This window comes from Ovis aries, chromosome X (assembly GCF_016772045.2).
Source record: "Ovis aries strain OAR_USU_Benz2616 breed Rambouillet chromosome X, ARS-UI_Ramb_v3.0, whole genome shotgun sequence".
Classification (NCBI taxonomy): Eukaryota; Metazoa; Chordata; class Mammalia; order Artiodactyla; family Bovidae; genus Ovis; species Ovis aries.
Window position 1 is genome coordinate 55,174,141 of NC_056080.1, and position 11,657 is coordinate 55,185,797.

Genomic DNA, 11,657 nt, shown 5'->3' on the forward strand with positions numbered 1-11,657 from the left:
CATTGATATTCTCGTTTATTTCATTAGTACATTAATTAATTCATTCAACATTTATTGAGCACCTGCTTTTGCCCAGGAGCTAGAAAAAAATATATGAGTAACTGATAAAAGACTTGAAGAGTTTATCACCCTGCTCTATGTTCTAAGGAAGGAAAGAGAAAAGTGGAGATGCCAGGAATAAAATCTAAGAATTCCTGCATATACAGATACTCTACTACTAAACTACATTTTTACATTTATTATTAGTCCATTCTCCTTTTACTGATAGTATCTCATAGCTTTTACATTAAAGGGAAAATAGTCACATGATCCCAGGCCCTTGTCTCTTTTTAATCTCCCTAGGTTATCACATATAAATCCATGACTTTAAATATCACCTAAAAGCTGGCCCTGAACTCCAGACTCATAAATCCAACTAATTATTCCACATCTCCTCTTGGATGTCTAATAGATATCTCAAACTCAACATATTCACAACCTCACCAAATCTGATCCTTCGTCCAATGCTCCCCATTTCAGAAAGTGAAAGTGAAGTCGCTCAGTCGTGTCCAACTCTTTGCGACCCCATGGACTGTAGCCACCAGGCTCCTCCATCCATGGGATTCTCCAGGCAAGAATACTGGAGTGGGTTGCCATTTCCTTCTCCAGGGGATCTTCCTGACCCAGGGATCGAACCCAGGTCTCCCACATTACAGGCAGATGCTGTAACCTCTGAGCCACCAGGGAAGCCCTATTTCAGAAACTGGTACCATATCAAGCCTGTTAATCAAGCCAGAAACCTGGGTATCATCCTTGATTCTATTCTTTTCCACCACCTTAACCTCCCAAATCCAATCCTTCAGCAAGTCCTGTTGATTCTACCTCAAAAATATATTTTATATCCATCCACTTCTCTCCATCTCCACTACCACCATGATCTCTCAGTGGGACCACTGTCAAAAGCCTCCAAGCTGTTCTACCCCTTTCCAATCTGGTTAATCTCTAATGCAAATACAATACAATGATGTGATTAACCTCTTTAAAAAACAAAAAACAATATAACAGACTTTTGGACTCTGAGGGAGAGGGAGAGGGTGGGATGATTTGGGAGAATGGCATTGTAACATGTATACTATCATATAAGAATCGAATCGCCAGTCTATGTCCAACGCAGGATACAGCATGCTTGGGGCTGGTACATGGTGATGACCCAGAGAGATGTTATGGGGAGGGAGGTGGGAGAAGGGTTCATGTTTGGGAATGCATGTACACCCGTGCTGGATTCATGTCAATGTATGGCAAAACCTATACAGTATTGTAAAGTAAAATAAAGTAAAAATAAAAATTAAATATTAAAAAGGTTAAAAAAAAAGAAAAAAAATTATGTCCCTCTCCTGCTTTTGTAGTTACCCACAGAATTAAAATCCAAACTCCTTACCCTGGACTACAAGTCCTATCTATCTCACTAACTTCATTTCATACCACTCTCTTTCTCATTTACTCCATTCCAGCCATAATGATCTTCTTCCCAAACTTTGAATATACAGAAAATCACACTCCTCGGGATCTTCACACATGATGTTCCCATTGTTAGAAATATTCTTCCCTCTCTTCTTTAAATCACTTTTTTTTCTCATGCTTTAAAGTCTCAGCTTAACTATCCTCTCTTCAGAGAGGCCTTGCTTGACCATGTTATCTAGAGTAGGATTCTTCTCCCACTCCCTTATACTTTATCTCAACCCTTACATTTCTTTTAGAGTAATTATTGCAATTTTTAATTTTTGAACCTATCTCATCACTCAAGAATGCAAGCTCCACAACTGTAAGGACCACAGGCATTGTGCTCTATCTTCAGTGATTAGCATTAAGAAGAGTTCACATTTATCAACTGCTTACTGTATGTGTAACACTGTTTTGACACTCACAACAATACAATGAATTGTTACTGTTCCTGTTTTGCAGAAGAGCTTCCCTGGTGGCTCTGCTGATAAAGAATCCACCTGCAATGCAAGAGACCTGGGTTCCATCCCTGGGTTGGGAAGATCCCCTGGAGGAGGGCATGGCAACCCCACTCTAGTATTCTTGCCTTGAGAATCCCCATGGACAGAGGAGCCTGGCAGGCTATAGCCCATGGAGTCACAAAGAGTCGAACACAACTGAGTGAATAAGCACACAGCACATTTTGCAGAAGAGGAGCTTGTAGTAACTTGCCCAAGATCACACAGCTAGTAAGCTATCAGACTGGGATTTAAACCCACACAGTCTGATTCCAGAGACCAAAGACAAAGCACTACCCCATACCTGTCTCCTGGACAGATGACTGCAAAATATTTGTTAACCAAGTAAATGGGTTATCTTCCTTTAAGGGTCATTGCTGTGGACAAGCATCCTACTGGGATGCACTATAAAGGAAATACAGTATGAACACAAGTCACTATAAATCTTCTTTAGTCAAAAGAGGAAAAGGTACATCCACCAAAACAATAGCAACACAAAAAATCACAAAATGAGAAATGTATTTTTCCTATTTCCTTCCAGTTTTTCACAAAAAAGTTATTGAGTAAAAATTATAATTTTTCCAAAATTAAAAAAAAAATTATCTCAACTTTCAAACCTCCAGTTGACTTAACCTTTCCTTTGGGCAGCACTCAGAGAGAATACTAAGAAAAAAGGAGATAGCTCTTTGACACTGCCATTTTCCAGTATTTCCCTCCAACCTAGGCATACAAAATTGTCATGAACTCTCTTTTCCCCTCCCCACTACATTCCTGTATTAAAACCTGGTAGGAAACATCTGCTCTTATCTACTTCACTTTAACATGAAAATATATTTCACATGGATCCAACATTTAATTGTGAAAATGCAACCATGGAAATATTAGATAAAATATTAAAAATATTTTTATAATCTTGAATAAAGAAAACCTTTCTAAACAGGACAAAATTTAGAGATTTTTAAGCAAAAGTCTCAGTAACATTAAGTAGTATTTGGCAAAACAAGTAAACAAAAACAAGGTTAAAAAATCTAACAACAAACTGGCTAAAAACATTGTCAACACACGTGACAAAGGAATAATTTCCAAAATGTGCAAAGAGAACTGCATGATCAACAAGAAAAAGATGAACTATCCATCCAAAAAAATTGATAAGTAAATGAACAATTAGAGAAGAAATATAAATGGTCAATAAGCATAAAAATATGCTCAGTTTCACTAAAAATACATGTTGATTAAAACAGCAATGCATTGTTTTGTTTAGGATATTGGCAAAATTTTAATAGATTAATAATAACTTCTGTTGGTAAAGGGGTGAGTAAACAGGCACTTGCATTGTCGGCAGAAATAAAAACTGCTACCAATTTTAGGAGCGTTATTTGAAAATATATAGTGACTTTTAAAAGTGTGAACCATTTTACCCAGAGATTCTACTTCTGGTAATCGTTTCTACAAAAATATTTATTCCAAGAAATAAGGCTGAAAGTTTTCCAAAATTGAGAGAGACATAAACCTACATTTAAGGAGGTAAGTAAACCGCAAAGAGGATAAACCCAAAGAAATTCAAACAAAAACATCATAATCAAACTTCTGAAAACTAAAGACAAAAAAAAAAACCTTGAAAGCAGCAAGAAAGAAATGATACTTTTCTAATAGAGCAAAATTTTGTCAAATGACAATAGAAACCACACAGGCCAGAAGAAGGTGGCAATGTTTTTCCAGTACTAAGAGGAAGGAGCTGTCAGTTGGCAACTGAGAATTCTATATCCAAGGAAAACATCCTTCAGAAGTGAAGGGGAAATGAAGTCATTCTCAGATGCTCCTCTTAAAAGAATAGAAAGTTTACAAGGTAGAAAAAATAGTCATGGAAGGAATCTTGTGTTAATAACATAAGGGAGAAAGAACTGTGGAAAGAGTAAAAATACAGGTAGATACAATGGACCCTCCTTCTGATACTGCTTTCTCAATTATGTCTGAGAGTTACAGCAAAATGTATAACACTATCTGATGCAGTTCTCAATATACGTAGAGGACATGTTTAAAACAATAATATTGATGTAGGAGGATAAAAGAAGGAAAAGTTTTACACTCTCTCAAACTGATAAAATGCCAACTACAGTAGACTGTGATATGTTGTGTATATATAATGGAATAATTAGAACATGCACTTAAAAAAAAAAAACGCTATATACAACACAACATCCGAAAAACTCTGATTTTAAAATGGACAGAAGTCCTGAATAGACATTTTTCCAAAGGGGAAATGCAGATGGGCAATGGGTACATGAAAAGATGCTCAACACTGCTAATCATCAAGGAAATGTAAATCAAAACCCCAATGAGATAGCACCTCACATCTGTCAAAATGGCCATCATCAAAAAGGCAATACATAACAAAGTGTTTGTAAGGATGTTGAGAAAAGGAAGCCTTAGTACACTGTTGGTGGGAATGTAAACTGGTACAGCCACTCTGCAAAACAGCATGGAAGGTTCTCAAAAAAAAACTGAAAACAGAACTACCATATGACCCAGCAATTCCACTTCTGGGTATATAACTGAAAAACAAAACTAACACAAAAAGATAAGATACATGTACCTTGAGGTTGATAGGAGCATTATTTACAAATTGCCAAGGTATGGAAGCAACCTAAGTGTCTATCAAAAGGGAAAGGGATAAAGATGATGTGAGATACACACACACATACACACACACACACACACACACACACACACAGTGGAATACTATTCAGCCATAAAAAGAATGAAATTTTGCTATCTGCAGCAACATAGTTGGACCTGGAGGGTATTATGTTAAGTAAAATAAGTCAGACAGAGAAGGACAAATACTGTATGTGATTCACTTATATGTGAAATCTAAAAAAAAAAAAAAGAAAGAAACAGTAAATATAACAAAAATGAAGCAGGCTCAGAGATATAGAAAACAAACTAGTGGTTACCAATGAAGATAGGGAAGGGAGAGGGGCAATATAGGGGTAGGGAATTGAGTCACAAAACTATCATATATGAAATAAGCTATAAGGATCTCTTCAAGAAAAATGGAGATATCAAAGGAACATTTCATATGAGGATGGGCAAGATAAAGGACAAAAACAGTAAGGACCTAACAGAGGCAGAAGAGATTAAGAGGAGGTGGTAAGGATGCACAGAAGAACTGCATAAAAAATATCTTAATGAGCCAGATAACCACAATAATGTGGTCAACTCACCTACAACCAGATATCCTAGACTATGAAGTCAAGTGGCCTTAGAAAGTATCACTACCAATAAAGCTACTGGAGATGATAGAATCCCAGCTAAGCTATTTCAAATTATAAAAGATGATGCTGTTAAAGTGCTGCACTCAATATGTCAGCAAATTTGGAAACCCCAGCAGTGGCCACAGGGCTGGAAAAGGTCAGTTTTCATTCCAATCCCAAAGAAGGGCAGTGCTAAAGAATGTTCAAACTACTGGACAATTGTGCTCACTTCCCATGCTAGTAAGGTTATGCTCAAAATTCTTCAAGCTAGGCTTTAGCAGTACAAGAACTGAGAAATTCCAAATGTACAAGCTGGATTTATAAAAGGTAGAGGAATCAGAGATCAAATTGCCAACATTTGTTGGATTATAGAGAAAGCAAGGGAACTCCAGAAAAACATCTACTTCTGCTTCATTGACTACACTAAAGCCTTTGATTGGGTGGATCACAACAAATGTAGAAAATTCTTAAAGAGATGGGAATACCAGATCATCTTACCTGTCTCCCGAGAAACTTGTATGTGGGTCAAGAAGCAACAGTTAGAACCAAATATGGAACAACGGACTGGTTCAAAATTGGGAAAGGAGTAGGACAGGGCTGTATATTGTCACTCTGTTTATTTAACTTACAGGAAGAGTAGATCATGTGAAATGCCAGGCTGGATGAGTTACAAACTGGAATCAAGATTGTCAGGAGAAATAACAACCTCAGATAAGCAGATGATACCACTCTAATGACAGAAAGTGAAGAGGAACTAAAGAGCCTCTTGATGAGGGCAAAAAAGGAGAGTGAAAAAGCTGGCTTAAAACTCAACATTAAAAAAAAAAAAAACCAAGATCATGGCATCCAGTCCCATCACTTCATGGCAAATAGAAGGGGGAAAAGTGGAAGCAGTGACAGATTTTTCTCTTCTTGGGCTCCAAAAACACTGTGGACGGTGACTGCAGCCATGAAATGAGAAGGCACTTGCTCCTTGGAAGGAAAGCTATGACAAACCTAGACAGTGCATTAAAAAGCAGAAACATTACTTTGCCAACAAAGGTCCATATAGTCAAAGCTATGGTATTTCCAGTAGTCATGTATGGATGTGAGAATTGGACCATAAAGAAGGCTTGAGTGCTGAAAAATTGATGATTTCGAACTGTGGTGCTGAAGAAGACTCTTGAGAGTTCCTTGAATAGCCAGGAAATCAAACCAGTCAATCCTAAAGGAAATCAAGCCTGAATACTCACTGGAAGGACTGATGCTGAAAGTGAAAGTGAAAGTGAAGTCGCTCAGTCGTGTCCGACTCTTTGCGACCACATGGACTGTAGCCCACCAGGCTCCTCCGTCCATGGGATTCTCCAGGCAAGAATACTGGAGTGGGTTGCCATTTCCTTCTCCAGAGGAATCTTCCCAACCCAGAGATCGAACCCGGGTCTCCTGCATTGCAGGCAGATGCTTTAACCTCTGTGAAGCTCCAATACTTTAGCCACCTGATGCAAAGAGCCCACTCATTGGAAAAGAGCCTGATGCTGGGAAAGATTGAAGGCAAAAGGAGAATAGGGCAGCAGAGGATGAGATGGCTGGATAGCATCACCAATTCAATGGACATGAACTTGGGCAAACTCTGGGAGATAGTGAAGGACAGAGAGGCCTGGTGTGCTGAAGTCCATGGGGTCAAAAAGAATCGGACACAACTTAGCAACTAAACAATACAACAAGCTATGAGGATATATTGTACAATAAAGGGAATATAGTCAATATTTTATAATAACTAGAAATGGAGTATAACCTTTAACAATGGTGAATCACTATATTATGTATCTATATAATGTAATATTGTAGATCAACTATACTTCAATTTTTTAAAATCCATATAATCCACCATATTAACAAGCTAATAAATCCACACACACACAAAAAGAAAACTATTAAAGCTAACAAATGAGCTCTAGGTTGTAGGATACGAGATCAATACACAAAACTCAACTGTATTTCCATACACTTGCAAGGAACAATCTGAAAATGAATACAATGGTGTCAAAAAGAATAAAATAGTCGAAAATAAATTTATTAAAAGAATTACAAGACTTGCACACTGAAAACCACAAAACATCTTTGAGAGAAATTAAAGACTTAAATAAATGTAAAGACAAGCCATGTTCAGTGGTTGGTATACTTAATATTGTTAAGATGGCAATTCCCCTCAAAATGATCAAGGCAATCCCTATCAAAATCTGTGTAGAAAAGAGTTAATATAACAGGCCTGAGAATGTTATCATTTGAAAATCCTGTTGGTAAGTTTGGCCCTTGGCTAGGATCTGGGAACTTGGATTTGGGGAGGGTTCCCACCACCTTAATTGACAAGAATAGCTCACTATACTTTCACTGTTTATGCAAACAACATGGTTTCTGATGAACACCATCTTTCCTCCTGGGACTCTGGAGTTTTGGTATGTGCTAGGCAGAGGGTGCCTGCATGACCAGCCCCCAATAAAAATCCTTGATACCAAGTCTCTAATGAGCTTCCCTCCTTCATGAACATTTCACACGTGTTGTCACAACTCGTTACTGGAAAAAAGTTATGCTAAGTGAAGGAAGTCAGTTACAAAAGACCACATACTGTATGATTCCACATATTAAATGTTCAAAACAGGCAAGTCTATAGAGACAGAAATTAGAATGGTTGCTGTCTAAAGCTGAGGCGGTACAGGGTTGGGGGAACTGAGGTGTGATAGCTAAAGGGTACAAGGTTTCTTTTTTGGTGATGAAAATGTTCTAAAATTTATTATGGTGATATCTGCACAACTCTATGAGTATCCTAAAAATCAATGAGTTGTACACTTACATGAAGTATGTGGTATCTAAATTACATTTCAATAAAGCTGTTATAAACAGCTAAAAAAATATATTTGTTCTTTAAAAAAATATTTTATTGAAGAGTGGAAGGAAACACTCAGTGGAACTAGTTAGGAAGGTATTGAAATAAACCAGGCATTTTGGACCAACATGATCCATGATTTTTGGCAGTGGCCAGGCACTTCTGTCTGGTTCTGGGCATAGCAATTCTTGAACAACCATTACCAACGGTTGTCTTTCTTTCCTTATTGAAAAAGAATTAATATATAACATTATATTAGTTTCAGGTGTACACACTAATGTTCAATTATGTAAATATCCTTAAGCACTCACTAATATAGACCAGCCTAGTGCTATCTCTTGCAGTGTAAATGAAAATGAGTAAAACACAGTCACTCTCCTGAAACATTTCTGTATTTGGAAAGATAAAGCGCCTAATAAAATAACTACAACACAAGGCAGAGTGTGATAAGCCCCAAAGCAAGCTGAATATAAAACTAAAATAGGCTTCAGAGGACACATGCTGAGTGATTATTGTAATACAATCACTACTGTCAAAATCACTGACATCACCAAGAGTAATTACTGAATGGCTAAGTATGTGAGGCCCTGTTAGGTTCTCTACGGAGTTGGACTGTCTCGCTGTTTCCTTGAACCTATACACATCTTTATGATGGGGCCATTAAGGAAACGTATAAATAAATACAACATATACAAACAGTTTTTAGGATGGGGAGTGAGTCTAGCAGGGAGGGACTCACCAATTTGGGAGACTCACCAATGCAGGAGACCTGGGTTCGATCCCAGGATTGGGAAGATCCCCTGGAGAAGGAAATGGCTACCCACTCCAGTATTCTGGTCTGGAGAATTCCATGGACTACAGTCCATGGGGTAGCAAAGAGTTGGACAAGACTGAGCGACTTTCACTTTGAGGGCTTCCCTGATAGCTCAGTTGGTAAAGAATCTACCTGCAATGAGGGAAACCTGGGTTTGATCCCTTCGTTGGGAAGATCCGCTGGAGAAGGGATAGGCTACCCACTCCAGTATTCTTGGGCTTCCCTGTGGCTCAGCTGGTAAGAATCCGCCAGCAATGAGGGAGACCTGGGTTCGATCCCTGGGTTGGGAAGATCCCCTGGAGAAGGAAAAGGCTACCCACTCCAGTATTCTGACCTGGAGATTCCAAGGACTGTTCAGTCCCTGGGGTCGCAAAGAGTCGCAAAGATATGACTGAGCAACTTTCACGTCACTTGGCAAAGCAAGCTTGTGTATAAACACGTTTCCCAAGCAGCTGAGGCCCCCTAGTGGTCATATGAACTCATTACCCTCTGTCATCTTAAATAAAAAATTTAAAAAAAAAAAAAAAAAAAAAAAAGGTCTAAGCCTGATAGCCCCGCGGGGCCACACTACAAGCGCAAAGGAGAATACTAGGGTAGTCTTCATCCTATTTTAATGATCCTTAAGTGTGCGTGCTGGGGAAGGAGGGAACCCCCTACAGGGTCTGTGAGGGAACCGGAGAGGCTTCGTGCTCCAAGATCCCCTTCCTCTCCTCCAAGGTCTTTGTTTAAAACACTCACTCACTGCTAATGACACTATCTGGAGGGAAGGATAAAAACTCTGTCTCCAGTTAATACTACATTTTAAGTATTTTTGTCAGATGTCCGAGACAACTTTGTTTGACAGAGGGGAAAAAAATCCGATTAACAGCCGAATTCCCTCAGCCACATCTCCACGTCTGACACATGATATAATTATATATTTATATGTTTATATATATATATATATGGCAAAAGACTCAATAGCTAGAAAAATATGTTTACTTTTAACATGTCACCGGGGGGCTGGAATAAATGCTTTACATTGAATAGGAGCTCCCCATCAATCAGAAACGAAAACAGAAAACAAAACAAACAAACAGAACCCAGAAAAAGGGCAGAGAGTAGGGGATACTAACCACTTCGGAATAATTGCCTCCGAACAACCGCCTCAGCAGAACCTCTTCAGAAAAAAACCGCCTCACGAAGAGCGACATCCGGGGTCTTCTGACAGACCGCACCATTCTCACCAGCAGGGGGAGCAGTATTTGGTTCAGTCAAACCTGAAACCACCAGATGGGGCCAAAAGATCAGAATACCCTTCATACTTTTTTCTCAGGGAATTTCTCTTCTGCATCTTGGACCTGAGAAGAATTAAAAAAAAAAAAAGCGTACGAATCTCTGTGCACACACAGACACCCACGTCCAAGATGATGGTAGTGACCAGTGTGAGACTACCACCAAAATGGCCATTTATTTATTCTCAGATCCAAGATCGGAGAAGGCAATGGCACCCCACTCCAGTACTCTTGCCTGGAAAATCCTATGGATGGAGGAGCCTGGTAGGATGCAGTCCATGGGGTCGCTACGAGTCAGACACAACTGAGCGACTTCCCTTTCATTTTCCCTTTCCTGCATTGGAGAAGGAAATGGCAACCCACTCCAGTGTTCTTGCCTGGAGAATCCCAGGGACGGGGGAGCCTGGTGGGCTGCCTTCTATGGGGTCGCACAGAGTCACGACTGAAGCAACTTAGCAGCAGCAGCAGCAGATCCAAGATGCAGAAGAGAAATTCCCTGAGAAAAAGTATGAAGGGTACCTATTCAGAAGGTTGTGTGAGAATTAAATGAGATAATGCATGCAAAACGCAGTACGGGGCAATTTTCAGGCCTCATTGCAGACCTGCAGAATTAGAAACTCTGGGATGGGGCCCAACTATCTGTTTCTTTGTTTGTTTAACTTTAAAACTGATGTCTCTGTATGTGTGTGTGTGTGTGTGTGTGTGTGTGTGTGGCCCAACTATCTCTTTGTTTGTTTGTTTAACTTTAAAACTGGTGTGTGTGTGTGTGGCCCAATTATCTGTTGTTTTGTTTGTTTAACTTTAAAACTGATGTGTGTGTGTGTGTCTGTCTGTGTGTGTGTGGCCCAACTATCTGTTTTTCTGTTTGTTTAAGTTTAAAACTGATGTGTGTGTGTGTGTATGTCCCAACTATCTGTTTTTTTGTTTGTTTAACTTTAAAACTGATGTGTGAGTGCCTGTGTGTGTGTGACTTTACTATCTCTTTTTCTGTTTGTTTAACTTTAAAACTGCTCTGTGTGTGTGTATCTGTTTTTTTCTTTGTTTTTTAACTTTAAAACTGGTGTGTGTGTGTGTGTGTGGCCCAATTATCTGTTGTTTTGTTTGTTTAACTTTAAAACTGATGTGTGTGTGTGTGTCTGTCTGTGTGTGTGTAGCCCAACTATCTGTTTTTCTGTTTGTTTAAGTTTAAAACTGATGTGTGTGTGTGTATGTCCCAACTATCTGTTTTTTTGTTTGTTTAACTTTAAAACTGATGTGTGAGTGCCTGTGTGTGTGTGACTTTACTATCTCTTTTTCTGTTTGTTTAACTTTAAAACTGCTCTGTGTGTGTGTATCTGTTTTTTTCTTTGTTTTTTAACTTTAAAACTGGTGTGTGTGTGTGTGTGTGTGTGTGTGGCCCAAATATCTGTTTTTCTTTGCTTGTTTAACTTTAAAACTGGTGTGTTGTGTGTGTGTGTGGCCCAACTATCTGTTTTT

The 11,657-nt window shown here is 38.8% G+C and overlaps 2 protein-coding genes across 16 annotated transcripts in view; one reads left to right on the top strand and one right to left on the bottom strand.

Moving 5' to 3' along the window:
* The window catches only part of CCNB3 (cyclin B3), a 61,147-nt gene extending 51,035 nt beyond the window's left edge, over nucleotides 1–10,112 (bottom strand). For 5 of the 9 annotated variants that reach the window (XM_060408317.1, XM_060408316.1, XM_060408312.1 and 2 more), the window contains exon 1: nucleotides 10,023–10,112. The gene's annotated coding sequence lies outside the window, so the exon portion shown is untranslated. Of the gene's footprint in view, nucleotides 1–8,849; nucleotides 9,296–10,022 lie in introns of those variants that run through there. The other 4 variants (XM_060408311.1, XM_060408310.1, XM_060408315.1 and 1 more) reach the window with 4 other exon arrangements.
* Nucleotides 10,113–10,321: 209 nt separating this feature from the next.
* AKAP4 (A-kinase anchoring protein 4) overlaps nucleotides 10,322–11,657 on the top strand; it is a 67,732-nt gene continuing 66,396 nt past the window's right edge. For 6 of the 7 annotated variants that reach the window (XM_060408318.1, XM_060408320.1, XM_060408319.1 and 3 more), the window contains exon 1: nucleotides 10,322–10,687. The gene's annotated coding sequence lies outside the window, so the exon portion shown is untranslated. Of the gene's footprint in view, nucleotides 10,712–11,657 lie in introns of all 7 variants that reach the window. The other variant, XM_060408321.1, reaches the window with a different exon arrangement.